Raw genomic sequence first — 23,237 nt, 5'->3', positions numbered from 1 at the left:
ATGGAGCTGTTACCATGAAAGGAGTCACAATAAGTGCAGTTCTTATCTCTGAGGTAGGGTAACATTTTCTGGTAACAGCGCAACTTTGATTTTATTGTCCCAATAACATGGAAGAATATGAAGCTTGCATTCTGGGTTTGAGGCTAGCTTTTGATATGGGAATCCAAGAACTATTAGTATTGGGGGATTCAAATTTGCTTGTCTATCAGATTCAAGGTGATTGGGAGATATGAGATTTAAAGCTAATACCGTATCAACAATGCTTGAAAGATCTATGTCAATGGTTTATGTCTGTAAAGTTTAGGCATATTCTAAGAATTCATAATGAGATTGCTGATGCTTTGGTCACTTTGTCTTCAATGCTTCAACATCCTGATAAGGCCTACATCGATCTAGTGCATATATAGAGTCTTGATCAACACGTTTATTATAATGTAGTTGAAGAAGAGATGATGGCGAACCTTGGTTCTTTGATATGAAGTAGTACATCAAGTCAGGAGAATACCCAGCACATGCCAACAATGATAAAAAAAGGACTATTAGGCATTTGGCTAGTGGATTTTTCTTAAGCGGGGGAGTCTTATACAAGAGAACCCCAAATTTGGGACTTTTGAGGTGTGTAGTTGTAAAAGAAGCTTTGGCAATCATGGTAAAGTTCACTCCAGAATATGCGGTCCTCATATGAATGGTTATGTCTTATCAAATAAGATTCTCAGAGTAGCTTATTACTGGCTTACTATGGAGAGGGATTCTATTCGATTTGTTTGAAAGTTTCATCAATGTCAGGTACACGTTGATCTGATACATTCTCCTCCTGCTGAGTTGCATGCAATGGCTGCCCTATGGCCTTTCGTAGCCTAGGGAATAGACGTGATTGGACCGATTTAGCCAAAAGCATCACAAATGGGCATAGATTCATTCTGGTGGCCATTGATTACTTCACAAAGTGGATAGAAGCAGTAACTTTCAAGTCAGTAACAAAGAAAGCGTTGGTAGCTTTTGTTCATGCCAACATCATTTCTAGGTTTGGAATTCCAAAGATGATCATTACAAATAATGTTGCCAATCTTAATAGTCATTTGATGCAAGAAGTGTGTCAACAGTTTAAGATTGCACAAAGAAATTCCTCTCCATATTGTCTAAAAGCTAATGGCACTGTGGAAGCTGCCACTAAGAATGTCAAGAAAATACTGCGTAAAATGGTACAAGGGTTTAGATAATGGCATAAGAATTTTCCATTTGTATTGCTAGGTTATCGCACTACTGTTTGCACTTTAATTGGGGAAACTCCATATTTATTGGTGTTTGAGACAGAAACAGTCATTCCCACTAAAGTTGAAATTCCCTCTCTTCGAGTCATTGTGGAATCAGAGATTGATGATGATGAGTGGGTTAAAATTCTATTGGAACAGTTAAGTTTGATTGATGAAAAAAGACTAACGTCAGTATGTCATGGCCAATTGTATCAAAAGAGAATAGCTCGAGCATATAACAAAAAGGTACATCCTAGGAATTTCAAAGTTGGTCAGTTTGTATTGAAACGTATCCTCCCTCACCAGGTTGAAGCTAAAGGCAAGTTTCGCAAGGTCCCTTTATTGTGAAGAAAGTGTTGCCTAATGGAGCCTTATATTTGATAGATATCGAAGTTAAAATGGTGGAAATGGATATCAATGCTGATGCAATTAAAAGATATTAAGTATGATACTTTATCCTTTGTTGGTTCTATTGTATGTTTAGTACTTGCATTTTTAAGATTGATATGATGAAGACACTTCATTCTGCTATCCAACTATTGTTTCATCCTTTGTTTACCTCGTTGAGCTTAGTTATATTTTCTTTCATATCCCTCTTGTGGAATCAAAATAGAGTAAAAAATAAAATGTCAAGAAAAGAAGAATAAAAGAAAAGCATGAAAAAGAGAAGAAGAGAAAATTAGACCAAAATAAAGAACAAGCTGATGGAACTACGTGTGACCTGATTCTCCTCTCTTAGAAGTGAGATACATAGGCTACCCTATTCAGGGCTCGGTCCAACCAAATAAAGAATTTAGAGTCACCCATTCAACAAAAACTAGGGCATGAGTTAATGTGTTGTTTGAGTCGATTCCAAAAGTTGTAAGTCCCACCCCCACTTCAAGTGTCGTTTGATCCTCTTGCCATTCTTTTCTAACCTTATCCAAAAGCCAAGTTACAACCAAATAAAGTCCTTTAGATCAATCTTTGATAATGTTAAGGATAAGCATGCAATGGATATGATGATACATTATGGGGTACTACTTGTTTTCCCCAGCATAAGAAATCAGGAAAGAAATAAAAATGAGAGAGTCTCATTGGTGAAAACCCTTGCGGGCACCATAAGGTGATGGTGAGTCGAGAGAAATAAAAATAAGAGAGTCTTACAGGTGAAAACTCTCACGGGCACCATAAGGCGATGGGGAGTTGAGAGAAATAAAAATAAGAGAGTCTTATTGGTGAAAACCCTTATGGGCACCATGAGGTGATGGCAAGTTCAAGAGAAAAGTGAAAAGGAAAGAGATTTGTTGGCGAAAGTCTTTTAAGATGTCGTCAATTGAATGAGATATATGAGTCTAATGGATTTGAAGAAGTGGCTCAGCGGCAAAGGCACGAACTCAACAATAAATGGGAAATTTGGATAGGAAGATCAGGCAACTTAATCCAAAATGCATGTCATAGTCATTAGAGTTGGTTTTCGTATTCGGATAAGTTTTCATTTTTTTTTCAATAAGGGACATTGCTCTTTTCTTTCATTTACATGTTCATATTTTTTTCTTTTTATGTCATTTATCAAAATAAAAGTCACCATCATTTCTTTACACTTTAAGTCAAGTCTGTGTCAAAACAAGCGAGAAAGGATTTCAAAACTTGCTACCAGTCTTTCCAATTGTATGAGATAAAGCCAAGGACCAGCACATGAAATAAATATGATCGTAATTCAACACAAAGCAAAGGAAGTCTATCAACCGATAGGCTACTGGATTCGTAGGAGTATTCAGATTTGAAAAGGGTACATCTCAGAGGCATGGTAAAATAAAAATTCATTGTTTGAGTTAAAACTCATTTCCCTCAATCTGGATCGGGTCAATGATGCAACAAAATAGGGGAAAATGTCAATAATTTAAAACAAAGATGAAAGGAACAAGTGTTGCAGAAGATGTCTGGAAAGTGAAAGTGCTGCAAACCACCACAAATTTTTTAACTGACAAAATTGTCTTTGATGAAATAGGGGAAAATTTCTTTTCAGAAAGTTCAGCTACCGTTGGAAAGGCATATCTAGGATTTTTGCTTTCTGTTTAGGACCCACCTGAAGAATGAGACTTTACTTTCTGTTCAGGACCCTCCTAAAAAATGGAATTTTACTTTCTGTCCAGGACCCTCCTGAAAAATGGGATTTTACTTTCTGTTTAGGACCCTCCTGAAAAATGAGACTTTACTTTTTGTCTAGGACCTCCTGAAAAATGGGATTTTACTTGTTGTTCAGGACCCTTCTGAAAAGTGGAATTTTACTTTCTGTTTAGGACCTTTTTGAAAAATGGAATTTTACTTGTTGTTCAAAACCCTCCTGAAAAATGGGATTTTACTTTCTGTTTAGAGACCTCCTGAAAAATAGAATTTACTTTTTGGTCAGGACCCTCCTGAAAAATGAAATTTTACTTATTGTTCAAGACCCTCCTAAAAAATGGGATTTTACTTTCTGTTTAGGCCCTTCCAGAAAAATGAAATTTTACTTTATGTTCAGGACCCTCCTGAAAAATGAGATTTTACTTTTTGCTCAGGTCCTTCCTAGAAAATGGGATTTTACTTTCTGCTCAGGACCCTCCTGGAAAATAGGATTTTAGTTTCTGTTCAGGACCCTCCTGGAAAATGAAATTTTACTTTCTGCTCAGGACCCTCTTGAAAAATGGGATTTTACTTTTAGTTCAGGATCCTCCTGGAAAATGGGATTTTACTTTATGTTCAGGACTCTCGTAGAAAATGAACATTACTTTCAACAAAAAATGAATGAATGAAATCTTTCTTTATCATAATCTTCATTTGGGATAATTTTTGTTTTAGTTTTGATTTTTGTTTCAGGAGCCGGCCTGAAGAATATAGTGATAAAATTGAAAGTCAGGAGCCCACCTAGAGAATAGGGTGATGAAATTGTAAGTCAGGAGCCCGCCTAGAGAATAGGGTGATGAAATTGTAAGTCAGGAGCCTACTTGAAGAACAGGGTGATGAAAAACTTAATGTCAGGAGCCCGCCTGAAGAACAAGGTGATCAACCCACCTGAAGAACAGGGTGATGAAATGGCAAATCAGGAGCCCACCTGAAGAATAGGGTGATGAAATAGAAAGTCAAGTAACAAGGTTGAGAGATTGAAAGTCAAGAAACAAGGTCAAGTAGTTGAAAGTCAAACAATAAGGTGAAGAAGTAGAAAGTCAAGCAAGAAGGAGAAGAAATTGAAAGGCAAAAGAATAAAAATAGCAAGTCAGGAGCCCGCCTGAAGAACAGGATGATGAAACTCAAGTAAAGAATCCAAAATAAGCTGTGTAGATAGGATTTAGTAATTTCCTTTATGTTTTAACTTATAATTTTCATTTTGATTTAATGACAAAGACGCGAACCGGAATCTCGATGGAATCTCACTCGACTCTTCAACTCAGTATAGTCCTTCTCTTTCCAATCCTTTAAGATACCCGTGACTTGATTCCCATATAACTTGGGTAGGTAGGATGTCCTAAATCAAGACTTAGTCTCTCTCTTTCCTTCTGTTTTATTCTTTTTGAATAATGGTCGGGAAAAAAAGAATAAAACAGAAGGAAAGAGGGAGACTAAGTCTTGACTTAGGAGATACACACCATCAAGATCAAATATAGAAGTGAGATCGAAAGGGAGAAAGATCAAAGAAAAATGGATTAAAAAGGAGACGGGAATGAGCGATTTCACCGGAATTGACTCTAGGTCGTTATTCAACCAACACAACTCTAAAATCTCAAAGAATTTCTCCCTTTCCCTTGATTACCAGATGAAATCAAATGAAAAATATTGAGAATCGCTGGATTATCCATCGGAAGGCATCCCGTCGCAATTTATTTTCGTTACTGTTTTGACGGGTTCATTAGAAAACACCCATTCATCATTCATGGTTACTATTCTGGTGCATCTATCTGAGAAACGATGCCATTGATTCCTTTTTCTTATTGATCTGAATCTGGTTCATTGTCGCTACTTCGTTTGAATCTGAGTCTTTTTTTAGCTTGCTTGGTATTTCTTGGTGGGTTTTGTACTATTTTTTTTGGAAAATTGGTTACTGTTTGGTTTCAATCGGTTATTATGAGTAGTTCGGGTGGCAATTTCTCAAATACTAAGTTGGATTTTGGTTTGTTGTCGAGGTTCTATTTGGAATTCCAAGTCCGGGTTTTCTTAAACTTTATTATCAACGAAACCGGTTCTTCAAAGGTCCATCTCTTAACTCTGCTTTTTTAATTCTATCAAAGTTGGTTAATATCGTGATTTTGTGGTGTGGTTTTGAATATTTTCAACAAATGTTGATTTATGTTGTGGATATGAATGATCGGTATGCTTAAATCTTTGAATCTTTATTCGGGTATGTGTTTGATGTTGGTTTCATATTTTGAAAAGTTATTTGATAGTTGAATTGGTTTAATCATGTGGTAAAAAATAGATTTGGGGGCGAGAATCAAAAACTTGATATAATTGGTGATTTTTGGTTAGTTTGATTTCTTTGGTTGTTTAACTGAAAACAAACGTTAATTGAACTTGGTAGTATCATGATACGTCAATTGGTTTAGGCAAACATAGGTTGGGTAGGCAAATGTTTAGAATTGGTGGCTTTGTTTGAATGGTGGAAATTTCATGGGATGTTTGAAATTTTGTTGAATAGTTTGGTTTTCTTGCATTAGAAAATGTATTCATTTGGCTGGGGAATGCCTTGAGGGATTTGTATTAATTTATCCGGGGAATACCTTGAAGTATCTTATACTTGGAAGATGTTCGTGGTGAAGGCCCGAGGTGTCGAGTGATGCAGTGGAGCGTAGTATATGATTCGTCTAGGTTAGAAAAGGATTTACATTTTTGCATTTTTTGGGATAGTATAATTAAGACTGGACATTATTTTAGCTTTTGAATAATATTTTGATTTGTTTGTTTGCTTGTTTTGTGTGTTTTATGTGGTTTATACGTTCTTAGTGCCAAAATTAGCCAATACTCTCCACCAAGAGACTGTGGTCAAACCACGGGATCGAGGGGTGCCTAACACCTTCCTCTCGGTCAAAAGAATTCCTTAGTTGGAATCTCTGTTCGCGGATCAGTTTTTATAGAGTCAAATATCATTTTGAAAAGGATTTTCCAAAGGTGACTTGGCATACCGGATTATGCCAAGTGGCGACTCTGATTTCAAATGTAAAAACAATCCTTCTTCAAAACAAATCATTTTCTTTTGTCACTTAATAATAAAAACCTTTTCAAACTTAAATACAATCTTTACAGAGTTAAAAAAGGGGGGTGTCACACTCCTTACCAAAAGGAAGCCTAAGATGAGTTACTTTAAACCTTTTGGTTCAAATATTTTGTTCTACATAATGGCAAGGAGGATATTATAAAATTTGATCCAAGAAGTTATGAGGGAATATTTGTTGGTTACTCATCTACTTACAAAGCTTATAGGATCTATAACAAGAAGACACAATGTTTGGAAGGGAGTGTTCTTGTCATATTTGATGAAGTAGGAAATACTAGCAAGGACAACTCACCCAATAATGATGATGATGAATTCAGAAATCCTTTAAATGTTTCAGAAAAGCCACATGAGGGAAGTGATGTCCTATGTCTCAAGTCTAGAATCAGGAACTGAAGATAAAGACACAGGAGATCAACTAAATGGTGACACATCAAAGGTTCTTTCTTCAGATCCTGGCCTTTCATCTAGTTAAAGAAGTGATCAGCCTCTTAAGGATGATACATCAATGGGTACTGATCCTAGTCCTAGTAAACCTGCTCCTCTCAAATCTAGATGGAAGCATCAGTCCTCCCATCTCTTTGACAACCTCTTGTCTCCTTTAAACTCTGGTATGCAAAAAAGGAATAGAGCTAGGAACATTTATGCTTTCTTTGTATTTTTGTCACACATTGAACCCAAGAATGTAAAGAAAGCATTAAAGAATATAGATTGGATCAATGCTATACAAGAAGAACTCCATCAGTTTGAAAAAAATTAGGTTTGACATCTAGTCCCAAGGCTTTTAGATAGAACTGTCATGGGTACCATATGGGTCTATAGAAGTGAGATAGATTGTAACACCCCATATTTTGGGCTAGAATAAAAATCATCATTTTGGTACTTGGCGCATCACGGAGGTGGTTTATTTAACAATTAGCGAATTCCAGTAGCCTAGTACGATTATGGTGCGTCGTGCTGAAGTTCCAGGTCCTAACTAGTGGGACAATGCGATGGCTCCACATCGCGGTGGCCTATAAAATTGGGCTCTCAGTTATATTTTTATTCCATCTCATTAAGGTTATACTGGGTATTTTCCCTTCCTTAATAGCCTAAACATGGGATTTAATCCCAAAGACACCAGAATACATTCACAATCATCCAAATTACTCAAAAACGCTCTCTAGAGTTTCAAACAAGAATCACAAATAATTCAAGATTCAGCCGTGGATTTTTGAAGATAATTAGAGATTTGGAATCCCCAATCTGTAAGCTTCAAGAATCATTCATTATTTTCTGAAATTGAGGTATGTGGGGTTTCTCCTAAAACTCTATGGGCTTGTTGAAAACACCCAATTATTATTTAAAAATCATCGAGCATGAATTTGTTAAAGGGTTTTTGAGATCCATGATTTGATTATGCTTTATGCCTGTTTAATGATATTGTTCTTTTGGACTTTAGGCCTTATCCCCTTAAATTGATTTGCACATATAAGTATATGTATGAAACTTGAAATTGAAGATTTGTTTGAGAGAACAAATAATGAAAATCCTTCTCTTCTGATAACCTTATGTTTATGATCTTATGGTGATTGATTGAAATGGATGATTTAGAGATTTAAGAAAAGGGAGTTTCTTGATGTAAATATATTTTGTTAAAAGAGAAAGATTTGTATGAGATTTAGAGCTTTGACATGATCACTTTGCATCATTGAAAGTTTGACAAAGAGAGTTGCATACATGTGTTTGCATGAGTTTTAGAGAAAGAGTTCTTTGAAATAATTTATTGATATGGTGGTCCCGAATTTACGTTTTGAAAATAGAGATTTAAATATGCTAAAAATGGCTCAGAGATGTGACTTACAAGTCAATGGTATGACGATACCATATAAATATATGCCATAACAGAGTTAGAACTTTCAGGGTATGTTTTCAGAGAATACATGTCTTAAAGAGTTAAAAATGAGCATAAATAGAGTTAGGTGGTTGCCTGAAGAGGGCTAAAGTTCAAGTAACTCTTAGCCTAAAACTATGATTTGCCGATTCGGGTATATTATTTTTACATTGGCAACAGTCGTCTGGCGTAGCAAAGTCAGAGACTCCAACCAACCCTTGTGGCACACTTGGGTTGGAGGCTTCCCCGCCGAGTCAATGGCGGATTCCATATAGCCCATGGAATTTCAGAGTTGTAGGGTATACTACCTAGCGCAGAAGTAAAACAAAGAGTGTCACAGAGTTCAGATGATTTTACAGAGTCTTTCAAAAATACCCATGAGATTTCTTACTATATGATATGATTATGAACTATTTTAAATTGCTCTCATATACGCTAAATATAAATTATTATCAGTACATCTCTATTGACCCCCTACCTCTCAGGTTCGAAGGCTCAGTCTAAGGGTCCAGCTAATCAATAGAGTATTCCAGAGAGAAGTGATCCGTGCAGTGGTGAGCCTTCTTTGTTCTAGAAGGCATGTTATTTCAGATTATGTACTCCATTGTTTTGGTCTACTCGGGGCCTTGTCCTTGTTTTCAGAATAGTTTTGAGATGTAGTAGAGATTTCGCAGACTGAGTCAGATCTTATTCAGATGTTTTGAATTACAACTTACGTTCTTATGTTTTGAATCTCAGATTTAATGACCATGTTTCCATATCAGATTGTATTTTTGCATTTTATTTTATTATATGAATTTTGTGCATGATTATTGAGTAGGGAATCTAGGCCTTCATGGTTTGGAATGTCCACCACGGCCAGGCCCTAGTTCAGATCATAAAAAACTTGGTATCATAGCACGGTTCATGATCCCAGGGTATCTGCGAAATCGCATCAGGTAGAGTCTTGTTTATGGGTGTGTAGTGTGCCTCACTTATAAGTAGGAGGCTACTAGGCATTTAGGAATGTTTTCCTTTCTTGATATTCTAGTTCATGCAATAGAGTCAGAATTTTCCTCTTTCATACTCTAATTTGTGCTATGGTGTCACCCATATGGAAGTAACAGTCATCCTAATTCTTTCCTTACTTTGATGTGTTCAGATGTGTCTCCTTGTTGAAGTGATTCAGATGCAGAAGTCTAGAATCTAAATGGTATGGTCCTTTTTAATTGAGCCTTATAATATTTTGAAATTTGGTAAGGACTTGTGAAGAGTCCGTCAGTGCCTCAGAGTATATTGATTCTAGTGTGAATTTTGATTCTGACGAGATCGTGCTTTTGAGCTGGCAGTATTAAGTGTATTCCGTCTCTTTAAAATTTTTTTATGTTGCAGATGTCATGCTTAAGAGGGAATGGGGTATAGAAGAATGTTGAAACTGTATTCCACCTGAGTAGTAGTATAAGTTAAAGTGTCGGTGTCATGACTTATTGGTAGTGAGATTAGAGCAAGAAGTTGGTGATACGAAGTCACAAGGTTAGAAATTAGAGTGAGGATGACTTTTGTGTAGATAAATGTGTTTAGTTGAATAACTAATGTTTTCAGGATGATTTACCCCTTTATAGTGATAGACTAATTTGGTAGCTAGTAACATGTGTGGATTGTATGGTAGTCTGTAGGGGGAGTATTTGACTCAGATTTTTATTCATACAGAGTAAGATATGTATTCTTAGATCATTGATTATTGTGTGTCAAGTTTCTATCTCTTGTAACCTTGTTATCATTGTGATGTTGAAAAATCAAATTCTAGTGGAGCCGTATGGGTTCTATTTTGATTCATTAGCAACTTGTTGTACATCTTATTGATTCTTGTGTTGGTTGGAACTAGGGGGCTTAGAGGTGTAATGACAAGAAAAGTTGTAAGGGCGATTTATTGAATGCATGTATAACCGAACCTATTTGCCTAAGATAGAGTTTGTATTAAAGTGATACGTCCTTGTGTGTTAGTCTAGTAGAAGGTAGGGAAGGAGTTATTAGCTAAGGTGAGTTGTTGTTTTCTCGAAGTATAAAAATGGCTAGATTAAACAGTTAGTTATAATTATAGACATAAGGTTGTTTATGGAATTTGAAGGTAGTCTAAATGTACGCTTGGGTAAGTAAGTGTGATATGAGAAAGCCGTGTAAGTAGATAAAATTGTATGGGGTTATAATATAAGATTAAGTTTGAACATGTCTATTATGTAACTTTACCCCCCCTTGACCTTCTTTTCATTGGTAGTTGTAAACTAGTACTACTTGTGAGATGAGAAGGTATGTAGTAGATTTTGAGGCATAGCAGTGTTTTCATAAAGGTGTTTTGGTTGTGGGTTGTATCTAAATAAAATGAGATATTTGGGTAGAATGACTAGTATATTATGTTGCATTCTTCATTGGTGGGAGATGATTGATGCTAGACTATAGGCTTAATGTGTTGAAATAGTGCGTGTTAATGAATTATAATAAGGAAAACCGTAATGTCATGAATGATTTTTGTGGCTATGGAGTTCTAGTGTACTATTGTTTCTTGATGTTTTATTTTGTAGTTTCCAAGTGAGAATTGCATATAGGTTGGGTTGTAAATCATGTTTAGCCCTAGACATTAAGTTTGAATAGTTGATGGACATGAAGGTGGATGTGATTATTTCTTGGTTAACGATACTAGTTTTATGGAAGCGATCTAGTAGGCTTGAACAATGTATGCAAGAGCTTAATTTTATTTGATTCGTAATGAAGTATGATGTTGTATGTATGAAGTAGAAGTATGCCAAGGTGATATGAGGTTGCGGTATTTTTCTAAGACTATTATATATTGTGTGTGGCTAGTGGTATTGTTGAGTTGCTAGGAGGAGAAAAGACTAGTTAGATGGTATATGGTGTTCTAGTTAACCAAGTTAAGGAGTTTTGATTGATAATGTTAAGCCTTTCGATATTATCTTGATTCTCATAGTAGAGAGATATAAGTTTGGAGCCACGATGCTGGTGGACTATAACAGAAGTGGTATAGTCCATCAAAGGTTTGGAGATATCCATGTTCAGTGCTAGAAAAATCTGAGTTGGTTAATGTTTAAGATGTTATATGATGACTTTTAGGGCTATAGAAACCTAAGGGTTGAATATTAGAAGGAGGTATTAGCATTGGTTGTTATACCTGAAGACACCATCTTACAGGGTAAGTTTAGTTTTATGTGTATTGTTATATCCCCGACTCTAGAGTAAAGAGATTTTAGTTTATACCAGAATGTATGTGTGGTCCATAGACTTAGAGTAATGGCTTAAATCTAAGGGGGAGATGGTGGAACAAGTAACCAAGTCAAGTTTCCACATGCTAATAGATGTGCCTGTAAGTTGTGGAATTGGCCGTGAGAAAGAATGATGCTTAATCTATGCTTATTTCAACAGTTTACCTTAGCTAATTCCGACATGTACTCATGCTTTATGTTTCAGCTTCATGATCATAGCAAGTGTTCATGCATATGATAAGGAATCATGTACACTCTTAGTTCCTAGTATGATGAGTTCCCAGTTTGTTCAGCAGTCAGAATCACTTTCGGTAAGTTATGAATTCCAAAAATTCAGGTCATGCAGTTCATGACTCTTGTGCACATGTGATACTCTTAATGATCAGTGAAAATTCAGATTTATATTAGGTACGTCCTCAGATTAGATCTCTTTAATAAGTCCATGCCATGAGTTCTCTATTCCTCACGCCTCAGTAGGGTATCAAGTTGTGCTTAGTACTTCTCTTATGTTCTGGATCCCGATATTCCAATTTGCAGTGACATTTTTTTCCCTTAGGTCTAGATAGTGACGATGAACAGTTGTTTAGCTGGTTGTATGTTTATTTGAGTTAAGGAAGTAATTGTGGAGTAAGATTGAGGCTGAGTCTTTGATATGTGTCAAGGTTAGTTGAAGTTTTATGTGTTATATTTGAAAAAAAAGTATTGTGCGCTTGTTTTATGTAAGTCTATAAGTTGAAAGAATTTTGAGGTGAAGTTTCGTGTATGGCTTGGTTAGTTAAGGGTATTTTATGCGTATCATCTGAGTAGTGCAGGAAAGTTGTTATGGATGGAAGTATTAGAGATTATGAGAAATATGCTTTATGAGTATTTGTTTAGAAGTGTATGTGTGGGTATGAAGATAGGCTTGAATATTATGTCCGTATACATGTGGATGGATGCTTTGGGTGTGTGTGAATGTCTAATACGAGGTTGAAGGTGAGTGTTAGAGTGGCAAAAAGAATTTGGCATGAGATGAGGAGTTATGAAATGCAGGGTGTACCAAATTTATGGTTCAGACTAGTACTATAGTATTATGTGGTGCGCCTTATGATTTTGAGTTAGGCTTGAAGATGGTGAGGGGATTTAGTTCAATTTAGACAATTATAGATGGAAATATCAGCGTCCATGTGAGAAGGATAAGTGGAATCAATGAGCATGGTGTTTAAAGGGAAAGTATACTTGAGAGAGTATTTTAGAAGTGTGGTTAATCTTGAAAGTAAGAAGTTGCAATGCCTAAGGTTCGATAATTCTATCCTAGTTTACGAGTTATATGTCTATATTCCACTCCATAGAGTAGTATTATTGTCATAATTCCTTTGTTGGATGTTTTGTGTAACTCATGTCAGAGATTCTTTGCTCCCTAATGCTACTAGGACTTCTTTAGAAAGAGTGTTGAATGAGATACTTCAGTTAAGTATAAGTTTTAAGTTTGTGTAGCCAACAATTCAGTTTAATAGTCAGTCAGGCAAGTTACGGTGGTTTTCCATCTTTTCACCCAGTTCTACTATCCGAAGTCCAATGCATATGACCATCCCAAAAGATAATATATTCCATCCGTGTAAGTTACAAACTCAGTTCAGTCCAAGCATTATGTTTCAAATTCAGTTATTTAGTCATGACTCCGTTCATAAGAGTTCAACACATTATCTTAAACTTTTCCATCTATTTTAGCTCAGACAGTGTAATACCTTTGTACGATCTAAATTTTGTTGCCTCATGATTTGTGCCTACGTAAGTTATTACTTCCAAATCCAATGTGTGTGATTTGAGCCTAAACACTTCGGTGGGAATCATAAACTCTCAGCATGAATCAGGTCTTTGAAGCAAGTAAAATCAAGTCAGCTCAAAATTCAGTTTCACGATAGAAGTTTAAATGTTTCAGATCAGTTTATCCTTTCTTAGAAGACACATTAGGTCCGCGTTATTCAATACCTTTAAGCTTTAATATTCCTACCCATCATTCGAGGATGAATGATCCCAAGGGAGAGATAATGTAACACCCCTTATTTCAAGCTAGAATGAAAATTGTCATTTTAGTACTTGGTGCATCGCGGAGGTGGTTTATTTAACAATTATCAAATTCCAGTAGCCTATCACGATTCTGGTGCGTCGCGATGAAGTTCTAGGTCCCAACCGGTGGGACAACGCGATGGCTCCGCATTGTGGTGGCCCATATAATTAGGCTCCCAGTTATATTTTTATTCCATCTCATTAAGGGTATATTGGGTATTTTCCACCCCCTTAACAACCTAAACATGGGATTTATTCCCAAAGACACCATAATACATTTACAATCATCCAAATTACTCAAGAACGCTCTCTAGGGTTTCAAACAAGAATCACAAATAATTCAAGATTCAACCGTGGGTTTTTGAAGATAGATAGAGATTTGGAATTCCCAATCCGTAAGCTTTAAGAATCATTCATTATTTTCTGAAATAGAGGTACGTGGGGTTTATCCTAAAACTACATGGGCTTGTTGAAAACACCCAATAATGATTTAAAAATCATCAAGCATGAATTTGTTAAAGTGGTTTTAAAATCCTTGATTTTATTATGCTTTATGCTTGTTTAATGATATTGTTGTTTTTGCCTTTAAGCCTTATCCCCTGAAATTTATTTACACATATAAATATATGTATGAAACTTGAAATTGAAGATTTGTTTGAGAGCACAAATAATGAAAATCCCTCTCTTTTGATAACTTTATATTTATGATCTTATGGTGATTGATTGAAATGCATGATTTAGAGAGTTAAGAAAGGGAGTTTCTTGATGTAAATATATTTTATTAAAAGAGAAAGATTTGCATGAGATTTAGAGCTTTGACATGACCACCTTGCATCATTGAAAGTTTGGCAAAGAGAGTTGCATACATGCGTTTACATGAGTTCTAGAGAAAGAGTTCTTTGAAGTAATTTATTGATATGGTGGTCCCAAATTTATGTTTTGAAAACAGAGATTGAAATATGCTAATAATGGCTCAGAGATGTGACTTTCAAGTCAATGGTATGACGATACCATATAAATATTTGCCATAACAGAGTTAGAGTTTTCAGAGTATGTTTTCAGAGAATGCATGTCTTAACGAGTTAAAAATGGGCATAAAAAGAGTTAGGTGGTTGCCTGAAGAGGGATACAGTTCAAGTAACTCTTAGCCTAAAATCATGATTTGCCGATCCGGGTATATTATTTTTATGCTGGCGACAGTCGTGTGGCGTAGCATATTAAGAGACTCCAACCCTTGCAACACACTTGGGTTGGTGGCTTCCCTGCCGAGTCAATAGCGGATTCCATATAGCTCATGGAATTTCAGAGTTGTAGGGTATTCCACCTAGCACAGAAGTAAAATAAAGAGTGTCGCAGAGTTCAGATGATTTACAGAGTCTTTTAAAAATGCCCATGAGATTTCTTACTATATGATATATTTATGAACTGATTTAAATTGCTCTCATATATGTTGAATATAAATTATTATTTTAGATTTTCTCTACATACCAGTACATCTGTATTGACCCCCTACCTCTCAGGTTTGGAGGCTAAGTCTAAGGGTCCGACTAATCAGTAGAGTATTCCAGAGAGAAGTGATCCGTACAGTGGTGAGCTTTCTTTGTTCTAGAAGGCCTGTTATTTCAGATTTTGTACTCCATTATTTTGGTCTACTGGGGCCCTTGTCCTTGTTTTCAGAATAGTTTTGAAATGTAGTAGAGATTTTACAGACTGAGTCAGATCTTATTCAGATGTTTTGAATTGAAGCTTTCGTTCTTGTATTTTGAATCTCAGAGTTAATGACCATGTTTTCATATCAGATTGTATTTTTGCATTTTGTTTTATTATATAAATATTGTGCATGATTACCAGATCAGATAGAGTGGGACGTCCGGGCCTTTATAGTTTGGGATGTCCATTATGGCCAGGCCCTAGTTTGGGTCGTGACATAGATGGACATGGGAATACTATCAGGAATAAGGCTAGGCTAGTTGTACATGGATATAACCAAGAAGAAGACATATAGTATAATGAAATATTTTCCTTAATAGCTAGAATAGAGGCAATTTGAATTCTGATTGCCCTTGCCTCTTACATGGAGTTAAATTGTTCCATATGAATGTAAAGAGTGCCTTCTTAAATGGTCTTCTCAAGGAAGAAGTATTTTTCAAGAGGCCTTTAGGGTTTGAGAATATTGATCTACCCAATCATGTGTTTAAGCTGAACAAAGCCATCTATGGTTTGAAACAAGATCACTAATATTGTTTTCAGTGTTAGAATGTATGCTAGGTTCCAAGTAAGCCCAAAGGAATCTCACTTGAAGGTATCCAAGAGAATCTTGAGTTATCTGAAAGGCACATCTAATCTAATTTTTTTTATCCTGCTAGTGACAGTTTTGACTTGGTTTGATATGTTGATGCTAACTTTGCTGGGTTCTTGGTGGACAAAAAAAGCACTTCAGGAATGGTTCACTTTCTAGGATCTTATTTGATTTTTTGGGGTAGCAAGAAAAAGAACTCAGTGACTCTCTCCACTGTTAAAGCTAAATATATTACAGCTGCATCATGTTTTGCACAACTTCTGTGGATCAAATAACATCTTTATGACTTTAGTGTCCTTTCAGATTGTGTTCCATCATACTGTGACAACACTGGTGTAATCAATATGGATAAGAATCTAGTTCAACACAAAAGAACAAAGCATATTGACATTAGACAATACTTCCTAAGAGATAATGTTGAAAAAGTCTTGATCAAGATGGTTTTCTGTAACACTAATGATTAGATTGCTGACTTCTTCACTAAAGCACTTGGTAGAGAACTTTCTGGAAGAAATAGGTCAAGGATGGGATTAATGAGACCAACCTAAATGCTTGCTACTCTCCTTCCTCCTCATGATATGTCTATGATTTAGTAGGAAGATATCCAGGTTAGATGATTTATCTATGTCTAATTCAGTCTCATATCTCTTGCAGATATACACCCATAGCAGTGAAGAAACAATAAGAAGAAAGATAAAATAGATCAAGTAATATTTTCCTAAGTGTACTCAAAATATCATGTAGGGACCATGTACGTTTTCAGGTTTGTATCATACTCTATTCAGGACTAGAGGCCATAATTCTTATCTACCAGCAGAAGTACCATACTCTTCTCACACTTTATAGTGTCATTTGCCCATTATTCCACTGTTGAAGGAAGTTTACTATCAATCAAAGAAAAATCGATTTTATGTATTATGTATGTATCACAAAGTATGGGGGTTGATCTTTTTCAAATTAAGTCTTTTCCTCTCTCCTAAGCACTTTCATTTCCTCTTATTTGGGCCTCTATTTGACTGATGTATGATGCTTTCTACCGAACCATGCATAAGCTGTCTTTGTGATATTTTCTCTCTTTCTTCTCTACTCTTCCTTAATCATATACGTGTAGCCTCAATGTCCATGAGTTAACATATATTGCTTGTCTATGCCCGATTTACTGCTTAACCTATTTGATAGTGCCAAAAGGGGAAAGTTTGATGTAGATAGGGTTTCTTATATACATGATAGTGGTTGGAGTTCATGATAATGGTTAGAGATAGAGGTTCCTATATTGAGGGGGAACCATAGGGACTTGATGTGACATGATGCTCATAGAAAGGAAGAATAAGGTATATGATGCTAATATACTTTTAGGTATCCGTGATAGAGGGAGTTGGTTAGGAAAACTGGTTTGGCATGGCCTTGTGGCTTGTGATGTGTTGCTGAGGTGTAGACTGTGAGTGAGTGTAGATGTTTTGAAGATATTGAATGCATGCATGGGTTTGTCATCTTCAAAAAGGAAAAAATTGTTAAGTCCTTACTTTTGATGATTGACAAATTGTATGTAAATTGTATGTCAGGACCTGTTTCTTGGAGCTTTTGTGATGACAAAGATTCTATACTTAGGGAACAGTTTGGGCTCACCTGTCACTATCACATTCAACCATTACAGCTGACACAAAGTACAAAAGTTGGTGGGAAAACTATTGCAACTATTTTTCCTCAACCAATAAAATCTCTCCTAGATTTTCTTGTGTCATAATATATATTGTTCATCATCCTCAATAAGAAAACTAATGCTTTCATATTCTCACAAATAATGATCTTTCTTAGCTTCAAATCAAAGACTGCAATGTGCAACAGGAACTGATTGTTCATCAAGTTGTATCTTTATTTCCTTGTTGTACTTGAATCTTTGCATTTTGGTCTTAAACGTTTGCCTGCATTATCTTATGATTGTCAGTAGGTTTTGAGGTACTAACCTTTTTCTTTGTAATCATCTAAAGTTAGATGAATTTTTAAGCTAGAGATAGCTTGTGGTATCTAGTTAGAGTAGCTGGAGGGTGAAGCAGTAGAGTTACTGCTTGTGTTTCCTTGCAATAGATTTATTTCCAGGAAAACAAAGGATTAGTAGGTTAATTCTTGGAGTCTGTATTCATGAAGTTGTTTGGATATAGTGGAGCTTAGAAATCCTGGTGGCAGGTTATGGTTTATCTCCCTTGAGCCAGGAGTTTCCACATAAAAACCTCGTGTTTGCTATTTAATTTATCCCTGCACTTCTTAATTTATATATCTCCTAGTTATTGTTGTATGAGTGCATCTGGGAACATGTCCCGGAGTTGAGGAGCAACCCATCACAACTCTTCATTAACACCAGTGGAAAGATTATATTTTGGCTTCATTGATGAATCAAGATAAGATGCAATAGGAGAAGAAGCATTGGGTGTTTTCTCATAAGTTATCTGTTCAACTGAAACGTCTACCCATTCAAAATTGATTTCACAACCTGGAACATAACCATCATCCTCGGCTTGTGAAAACATGTTTAAAAGAAGAGTAAAGTCATTAGTTTTTCTAGATTGATCTTGAACTTCATGCTAAACCACTTTATCCTGCTTAAACTGTCTTGCTGCATTTTCCATGTCCAATATGTCTTCTACAGTTGCTGCAAGGAAAATCTAGTGACCTAGGATATGATGAAATACGTACAGCCAAACGACCAATCATCAGTTCCAACAAGCATTGCCAATATAATTAGACAATAAAAAGAACCAAAAGGTTCATTTTAAAGTACCATGGCGAAGGCACACTGCATTGGCATAGCAGTTGTAGCTAAGATAAGCTACATAGCAATCACTCTTGCATATATTGCAAACAATGATACCATGTGTGAACAATGTTATGCTTGAAAATGATATAAACTTTGTAAGTCACCAATGAGCACGATTTTGAAACCGCATCAAATTCAAAAAAGAAACTTTAATGATATGGTGAGTGACAAAATCTGCAGAGGAATAGTGGGATCTTCCAGTTCCACACTCGTACATGGAAGCATTGCTTCTTTGCGGAGAATTTCCTCATGGGGAAGTAAAGACATCCTGTTCAGAAGTTCAAAGCGACGGCTAGAAAATGAACCCATACGAAACCAATCGCCACTTGCACATGTTTCCTTGGACTAATATCAGGAAAAAACAGACCTTTTTTCTAGGTTAAAAGACAGGCAAACTCTTACCATGACTAAATCCCACATGATGCGCTCTACGAAAAGTTAGCATGTTGGACACTCCTCAGGTTTTTGAACAGCTTTATACACAGGTACATTGTGTTGGCATATTGGACATCTCACAGATCCTGATTTAATGGATGAATTAACAGAGAATATTGTATATATTTATGTAATAATGTAGTGTTGTACATGGGAATGTAAGCCTTTATTAGAGAATTTTCTTGGCTCTGTTGTCTCATAAAGTCTACTTGTGGTTCCTTTGAAATTTTTGATTTTGTTGACTTTTAGTCGACAATCAGTCCTTAACGCCTAGGACTCTTAATCTTGGTCATTTTGATTGTTTTTGGGCCAGTCTTTCTAGTTCATGTAGATACTCAAGAATATGACTTCAACTCAATTTGGATCATTCAATGTTTGTTTCACTGGAAAATTTCAATTTTAATTATTTCTCACCGGAAAAGAACTATGGGACCACATAGATGGAAGGGATCCTGCTCCTACTCATCCGACAAAGTTAGGTAATGAAAGAGTAATCGGATGATGGCACGACTTTTGGGGTTAATTTACCCTCTTATAGTTCATAATCTCAGACTTTACAAGACAGCAAAGGCCATGTGAAATTATTTATAAAAGGTTTACAACCAAGATAATAGTGCCAAAAGCTTTCACTTAGAGTATGAAATTGCTAATTACTCTCAAAGAGGTCTCTCTATTCATGATAATTTTTTGTGATTTTAGAACTTATGGGCTGAATTTATAGATATTGTCTATGCCAAAATACCTGCCAAATCTCTCTCTTTAATTGTAACGATCTAAATTGTCCACTTGTGAGTTATGGCTAGCTTCACCGTCCTTCTTAAGGTACATGGTATCTAAGAAAGGCGTGATGGTAGACCCGCAGAAGGTTGAAGCAGTTAGGAATTGAGCTAGACCAACGAATGTTAAAAAATTCGTAGTTTTGTAGGGTTGGCTAGTTATTATGGTCAGTTTATTAAGGGGTTTGATGTCATTGCTTCACATATGACCCACCTAACTCAGAAGGGAATTCCATTTGTATGGGATGACAAGTGTGAGGAGAGCTTCCAAAAGATCAAAACTTTGCTAACTTCGGCCCTAATCCCACCTTACCTGTTGAAGATGAGGATTTCATTGTGTTTTATGATGCCTTGGAATGTTGTGACCTCAAATGTTGTATGGCAAAGCACATTTAAGATTCCTTTTCGTGGGAGGTTATCATATTTTCAATAGTAAAATTTTAAACTAAAAACGTAAATTTCACTTAGAATAACGTACTGCAATATAAAATTAAAAATTCTAAAAAATGTAAAACTAGGAAATTTTAAAACTTTGAACTGAGAGTGGTTAATTATTAGTTTTAATAATGAAGAGTTTTAACATTTGAATTTAATATTGTTTTAAAGATGGTTACAACTTCTCCTACTTTATCCCATTTTATTCTAATTTTAGGAGTTTTCAAATGCAAAAATACCTTTTCAAAATTGTGTCTATATTTCTATTTGAAATAAGGTCAGGAACAAAAAGTTAACCAACATTGTAACACATCAACACTATTTGGAACTACTATTTTTCACCGAAATTTAAAAGGTTCGAGGGGTACGACTTTCCCAATTTCCTTCACGTTTGGGATTCAGATTCTACAAATCAATCCACCAACATTTTATATAGAACCTCTTTCTGTTTTGTAGTAAAGCGTTGTCATGTTTCTCTTAATAGTATTATTATTATTACTCACTTAGTATTGTGTTCTTCAATGTTATTATTGCCTGTTTCCTTTCTTCGGTTGTCGTATTATGTAATGTTGCTTATGTTAAGCATGACTGCTTCAGTATCATATCGGTATCTCCCTTTTCATACATGATTTTCTTGTAATGTTGCTTATGTTAAGCATGACTGCTTCACTATCGTATCGGTATCTCCCTTTTCATACATGATTTTCTCATGCTTTAAGGGTAAAACTGCATACACAACACCCTCTCCCAAACTCCACTAGTAGAATTACACTATGTTATTATTGTTATAATTTTTTCTTTTGTAACAGTCATGAAAAATTAAATAAAATTAAAGAATTTAAGTTTTGTGCACTATCAGTCAATGTACAAAATATTATAGCAAATTTAACTTATTATTGCATATTACCCAATTTTTTCTATTTTTTAGTTTTTATGTAAACAAATGGGTTGAAGTTTATCTCATACTTTAAAATATGCTGCACAGTGCACAAAATTTAAACTCAAAATTAAAAGCACTTATTTTTCTAAACAAAAAACTATTTCTCCCTGTCCCCACAACAAGCTTAAGTTAAGTAAGGAAAATTTTATCACATCTTACATCAAGTGATGGCTATTTTGGTGTAATAAAATAAAAGAATTACTTCATTAACCAACTACAAATCAAAATATGAAAGTCAAAGTTCCCACATCTCAACAACATTGGTCAATCCTCTGTTAGATACAAAACAAAATGGCATTAAATGAGATACCATATGTAGTTTTGTACTAATACTATTATATATATTTGTTAGAATAATATAACATATATATATATATGGATTGTATAAGTAAATACATCGGCACAATATATAAATATCGAAACCGCAATATGAAAATTTCAATTTCGGTATCTACCAAAGTCACCCTTACTACTCCTAATTCCAATAACACTTGACCACTATGCCTATTTGCAGTATGTATAATATCTTCACCAAAAACTGCTTGCAACCTCTTCAGCTTGCTGCCTCATCCTCTCCATGACGGCAGCCCTCCGCTGAGAATCAGACTGCTGCTGCAACCGCCGCAGATGTTGTTTAAGATCTCTGTATAAATGGTAAAAAGATAGAAAATTTTATGTCCATAATGTAATATAGCTGAAATCAAATGTAAGAACTGACAAAAAGGAGATTGGGCAAGGGGAGATAAAGTGATTGTGTTTTAATGCTCATCTATAGAAGCATTAACAAACGAACCTGCAACGTGGAACATGGCAGTCAGAAGAATCCTTGTACGCGCGAGCATGCAGTTGAAGGAGATACCACATCTTCTTACAGAGAACACAACCTCTTGAAAGTCGAATTTTGCACTGTATGCCATGTCGGAGAAGCCCCTTAACTTTGCGACAGTTTGGATATGGGCAATGGGGAAAGTGACACTGAGAATTAAGAAGCAGAAGATCTAGCATCTTCCTAAGCTGTAGAGTTAAAAAGAAGAAATCATGTCAGATTTCACGTCTAGTATATATTTTTAATAAAATGAAAGAAACTTAAATCGGTGTAAAAATAAAACAATAAAGCTAGTCCGTTTTAAAAGTTCTCCAGGAGGGTAATATAGGAAATACAAATATTATTTCCATTTTCTTAATATTTATTCCGTGCACGGTTAATAATATATATTCTGTGTGCCTTAGATATCTCACCTGTCAAGAACAGATAACTATGTTGCTCAAACACTTTGAATAACCCAACTACAGTAGAAAGGGACTACTAGAGAAGTGGAAAATATTAGAACGCTAGGGACATGCCTAGTTGCTAACCTCTACGTCGATTTTCAGGACACCAAGCATTGGTGCCCCAGGAAGAGCTTGGAGCCACTCTAGATCTTCTTGAGGAATATAACACTCAAATACAATGTTCAATAGATTCAAATGTAGCAGCTGAAACACATAGTAACAACTAGTAATGTCATCTTCATCACAATTCATAAACTATTAGGGCATGTGGTGTTTTAATGATAGACATGTGAATGAAACATGTTGTGAAAGCTGGTCCATTCGAGTGTACAAAGCATAACTGCAGGTAAGGTTGTTGATAAGATGATATTGCGCACAAACAGAAGTGGATAAGCAAGAATATTCAGACATTCTCTCAACACTTATCACTTATCACTTCAGTAAAGTAGAAGACAAATGCAGTATCCAGAAGTTGAATTGATCAAGAAGTCCAACAACAAGAGGAGTCCTGCAAGACTAAGGGATAAATGAAAAGAATCCTATTCAACCAAGGAGGGAGACAAGGCTACAACAAGAAGTGAAGTTACTTGATAGAGTTCCACTAAAGATAGAAGT

The 23,237-nt window shown here is 35.6% G+C and overlaps 1 pseudogene; it reads right to left on the bottom strand.

Moving 5' to 3' along the window:
- The window catches only part of LOC107871625, a 47,354-nt pseudogene extending 24,480 nt beyond the window's left edge, over window positions 1-22,874 (bottom strand).
- Window positions 22,875-23,237: the final 363 nt, after the last annotated feature.

The sequence above is a fragment of the Capsicum annuum genome, chromosome 5 (genome assembly GCF_002878395.1).
Source record: "Capsicum annuum cultivar UCD-10X-F1 chromosome 5, UCD10Xv1.1, whole genome shotgun sequence".
NCBI lineage: Eukaryota > Viridiplantae > Streptophyta > Magnoliopsida > Solanales > Solanaceae > Capsicum > Capsicum annuum.
This window is presented reverse-complemented; position numbering and strand designations above follow the sequence as displayed.